This window comes from Diuraphis noxia, unplaced genomic scaffold (assembly GCF_037042655.1).
Source record: "Diuraphis noxia isolate RWA-SAM2 unplaced genomic scaffold, SU_Dnox_SAM2 contig0019, whole genome shotgun sequence".
Classification (NCBI taxonomy): Eukaryota; Metazoa; Arthropoda; class Insecta; order Hemiptera; family Aphididae; genus Diuraphis; species Diuraphis noxia.
In genome coordinates, this window is record NW_028301729.1 from 45,213 (window position 1) to 50,000 (window position 4,788).

The 4,788-nt window shown below is 62.6% G+C and overlaps 3 non-coding genes across 3 annotated transcripts in view; all 3 read left to right on the plus strand.

The window, feature by feature from the left end:
- Nucleotides 1-243: 243 nt before the first annotated feature.
- LOC149053959 (small subunit ribosomal RNA) lies at nt 244-2,731 on the plus strand. The gene has a single exon (XR_016192408.1). It is a non-coding gene; the product is annotated as a small subunit ribosomal RNA (ribosomal RNA).
- Nucleotides 2,732-2,941: 210 nt separating this feature from the next.
- On the plus strand, nt 2,942-3,099 carry LOC149053960 (5.8S ribosomal RNA). Its single transcript, XR_016192423.1, has one exon. It is a non-coding gene; the product is annotated as a 5.8S ribosomal RNA (ribosomal RNA).
- Nucleotides 3,100-3,501: 402 nt separating this feature from the next.
- Nucleotides 3,502-4,788, plus strand: part of LOC149053961 (large subunit ribosomal RNA) — a 4,199-nt gene continuing 2,912 nt past the window's right edge. The window contains exon 1 of the ribosomal RNA XR_016192420.1: nt 3,502-4,788. This exon is cut by the window's right edge and continues 2,912 nt beyond it. This is a non-coding gene — a ribosomal RNA (large subunit ribosomal RNA).

Here is a 4,788-nt window from a genome sequence, read left to right on the forward strand (position 1 = left end):
TCACCCGGTCCGTCTCGTCAACGTGTCGCACTCCGTGTGCCGACCACACCACACACACATTTTGTTGTTGTTGAACCGCGGTCGGTCGCGCGGCCGTGACCCACAGCGGTCCCGGCCACGCGATCGCCCTCGGCGTCGGCTCGCCGCCCCCTTCCGCGGGGCGTCGGACCGGCGCTCGGACGCACGCGTCCCAGGCCGCCACGCGCGTGGCGGTCGCGGGGCGCGGTAGCAGTAAACCCGAGATCCCTGGTTGATCCTGCCAGTAGTCATATGCTTGTCTCAAAGATTAAGCCATGCATGTCTCAGTGCAAGCCGCATTAAGGTGAAACCGCGAAAGGCTCATTAAATCAGTTGTGGTTCCTTAGATCGTACCCAAGTTACTTGGATAACTGTGGTAATTCTAGAGCTAATACATGCCGACAGAGTTCCGACCGTCGCGGCGCTCTCGGGCGTCGCGCGCGGGAGGAACGCTTTTATTAGATCAAAACCGGCCCGTCGCGGCGCGCTTCGTGCGCGTCCCGATCGCGGCCCGCGCAAAGACCTGGTGACTCTGAATAACTTCGAGCTGATCGCACGGTCTCCGTACCGGCGACGCATCTTTCAAATGTCTGCCTTATCAACTGTCGACGGTAGGTTCCATGCCTACCGTGGTGGTAACGGGTAACGGGGAATCAGGGTTCGATTCCGGAGAGGGAGCCTGAGAAACGGCTACCACATCCAAGGAAGGCAGCAGGCGCGCAAATTACCCACTCCCGGAACGGGGAGGTAGTGACGAAAAATAACGATACGGGACTCATCCGAGGCCCCGTAATCGGAATGAGAACACTTTAAAACCTTTAAACGAGGATCAATTGGAGGGCAAGTCTGGTGCCAGCAGCCGCGGTAATTCCAGCTCCAATAGCGTATATTAAAGTTGTTGCGGTTAAAAAGCTCGTAGTCGGATCTGTGTCTGGGCGGTGCCGGACCACCCTGGCGGTCCGGCGTGTCGCGGCCGGCCGTGCCGCGGGACCACGTGTCCCGTCGGCGCGGTCGCCGTCGCGCTCGTCAGCCGTCTCGGGGTGTTAGTTACCGGCACGTCGGCCGGACGTATTGTCGGCAGGCGGACACGTGTCTCGTGCTCCCGGCGCGCCGCGCGGCCACGCGTCGCGCGGCCGTCGGGGTTCGACGACGGCGGCCGCCTACTCCAATCTTGCTGCGCGGTGCTCTTCACCGAGTGCCGTCGGCGGGCCGACACGTTTACTTTGAACAAATTAGAGTGCTCAAAGCAGGCTCAAATCTGGCGGGGCGGCTTCACGGCCGTCTCGTCAAAAGGCCCTGAATACTGGTCGCATGGAATAATGGAACAAGACCTCGGTCCCGCGCATCTCCGCCCTTCGCGGGCGCGCGAAACCGCCTTCCGGGGCGTTTCCGTGCGCGGGCCGCCGGGCCGCGGGCGCCAGTCGCCCGCGCGTCCCGCCGGGCCGGTTTTCGGGACCGGAGGTAATGATCAACAGAGACGGGCGGGGGCATTCGTACCGAGACGTTAGAGGTGAAATTCTTGGATCGTCTCGAGACGAACTGACGCGAAAGCATTTGCCAAGTACGTTCTCGTATGATCAAGAACGAAAGTTAGAGGTTCGAAGGCGATCAGATACCGCCCTAGTTCTAACTGTAAACGATGCCAGCTAGCGATCCGCCGGCGTTTCATTAACGACCCGGCGGGCAGCTTCCGGGAAACCGAAGCTTTTCGGTTCCGGGGGAAGTATGATTGCAAAGTTGAAACTTAAAGGAATTGACGGAAGGGCACCACCAGGAGTGGAGCCTGCGGCTTAATTTGACTCAACACGGGAAACCTCACCAGGCCCGGACACCGGAAAGATTGACAGATTGAGAGCTCTTTCTTGATTCGGTGGGTGGTGGTGCATGGCCGTTCTTAGTTGGTGGAGCGATCTGTCTGGTTAATTCCGATAACGAACGAGACTCTGTCCTGCTAACTAGGCGGGTAAACCCGGGTCGGCGTGGGCGCGGCGCCGGCGGTTTCGGCCGTCTGCGTTCGCGTTCCCGTCGGCTCGGCCCGGTATCCCCGAACGCGTTCGCCCGTCGTCCACGGCGGTCGTCGGGCGCGGCCGCGCCATCCGCGTCCCGGCGTGCGGCGGGCGTGCGGGGGTCGGGGGGCAACCTCCGGTCGCCGTGCGTCAGTCGTGCGCTGGGCTCCGCGGTGAAGCGCGCCGCGTTCGCGGCCGTCGCCGGCGGATCACGATACGTTACTAGGGCTACCGCCGGCTCCCAGGAGCTTAAACTCTTCTTAGAGGGACAGGCGGCGGACGAAAATAGCCGCACGAGACTGAGCGATAACAGGTCTGTGATGCCCTTAGATGTTCTGGGCCGCACGCGCGCTACACTGAAGGAATCAGCGTGTGTTAACATTCCTGGGCCGACAGGCTTCCGGGTAACCCGCTGAACCTCCTTCGTGCTTAGGGATCGTGGCTTGCAATTTTTCCACGTGAACGAGGAATTCCCAGTAAGCGCGAGTCATCAGCTCGCGTTGATTACGTCCCTGCCCTTTGTACACACCGCCCGTCGCTACTACCGATTGAACGACCGCAGTGAGGTCTTCGGACTGGACGCGCGTTATTCGGCCCCCTCGGGGGCTGGGTCGTCGCGCGACCGGGAAGATGACCGAACTCGGCCGTTTAGAGGAAGTAAAAGTCGTAACAAGGTTTCCGTAGGTGAACCTGCGGAAGGATCATTAGAGACGGGCCCGCGGCGCCGGCGACTCGCTTGCCGGTCTCGCGCGCGCCTAATCCGACCCCGTGGCCGCGTGCGCTCGCGCGCGACAACCGCGCACGGTTGTCGTCCGCCGACCGCCCGCGCGCCGCGACCCCCGACCGAGAGTCGACCGAAAGATGGTTACCGTCGTCGGAAGACGATTGTGTAAACGAAAAAAAAAAAACAAACACCCGACCCCGAACGGCGGATCACTTGGCTCGTGGATCGATGAAGACCGCAGCTATCTGCGCGTCGTCGTGTAATCCGCAGGTTATACGAACATCGACCAGTCGAACGCACATTGCGGCCTCGGTGACCCGCGGGTCCCGGGCCACGCCTGTCTGAGGGTCGTATACCGGATACTCGGCCAGACCGATGCGCCGGCACGGCAGGCGTCCGGCGGAGCGCGCGCGCCGCGTCCGGTCCTCACGGGGACCGGCGCCCGCGCGCCCGTCGGCCGCACGCCGCGCCCGCGCGAGTTTGGCGGCTCGACCGGGGAAAACGCGGGCTACCGCTCGCGGCTGCCCCCGGTCGTCCGCCCAAGTTGTGACGGCAAACAGTCACGGGTTCTCGCGCCGTCGAACGGCACGTCCCCGTCCGCCCGCCGCGCGAGAGCGCGGCCGGGTCGGCTGAGAGTCGTCCTCGAGACGCCACCTCTCCGGCAACCGAGAAGCGGACGCGGACCGTCGCCGCGCGGACGGAGCGCGGACCCGCGCACCAGTTACCACCACCACACGTACCACACACTTGTTCCGACCTCAGATCAGGCGGGACTACCCGCCGGATTTAAGCATATTAATAAGCGGAGGAAAAGAAAACAACCGTGATTCCCCCAGTAGCGGCGAGCGAACAGGGAAAAGCCCATCGCCGAATCCCGCCGCGCACTTTTGTGTCGCGGCACGTATGGGAGTTGTGGCGTACGGGCCGGCCTCGTTGCCGGGGCGCACGTGACGGTCCAAGTCTCCCTTGAACGGGGCCATGGCCCGCAGATGGTGCCAGGCCAGTAGAGGCCGTCACAGCGTTCCGGGATCGGACCGCGCCTTCGAGTCGGGTTGCTTGAGAGTGCAGCCCGAAGCGGGTGGTAAACTCCATCTAAGGCTAAATACGGCCACGAGACCGATAGTGGACAAGTACCGTGAGGGAAAGTTGAAAAGAACTTTGAAGAGAGAGTTCATAAGAACGTGAAACCGTTCGGGTGTAAACGGACAGAGCCCGCGAGTCCCCGCCGGGCGAATTCACGGTCGGTGGTCTCACCGCCGGCCGGATCTTTCGCTCGGTCAGCGGACGTCGCGACTCGTTGGGCGCCGGCCGAAGGGCCCGGGTGGCGGTTCGTCGCGGCGGTCGCGCCTCGGCGTGACCGTTCGCGCCGAACCCCGGTGCTCCTGGTCGGCTCGCCCGACGGCATGAACCGTCGACGCGGCCCCGTCGCAGGCGGGGTCCCGTCGGTCGGCGACGAGTTTCGGGCTACTTTCCGACCCGTCTTGAAACACGGACCAAGGAGTCTAACGTGTGCGCGAGTCAACGGTGATCTCACGAAAAACCACGTTTGGCGCAATGAAAGTGAACCGTTTACGGTGCGGACGATGGCCTAGCGACCGAACCCACCGGCGTTCAAAGTCGCGCTGGTCCGCAGTCCGGGGGCGTCTCCGCCAGGTCGGCTCCGGCCGTCCGGGGGCGCACCCTTAGCGCACACGTTGGTACCCGAAAGATGGTGAACTATGCCTGGCCAGGATGAAGTCAGGGGAAACCCTGATGGAGGTCCGCAGCGATTCTGACGTGCAAATCGATCGTCTGAGCTGGGTATAGGGGCGAAAGACTAATCGAACCATCTAGTAGCTGGTTCCATCCGAAGTTTCCCTCAGGATAGCTGGCGCCGATGTGTCCCGCCCGTTCGCGGGCGTACGGACGCCGGTGGGACTCCGCGCTGTACGGCGCGGTAACAACCCGCTCGTAACACGGAGGATGTCTCATACGGTAAAGCGAATGATTAGAGGACATTGGGGCCGAAACGACCTCAACCTATTCTCAAACTATAAATGG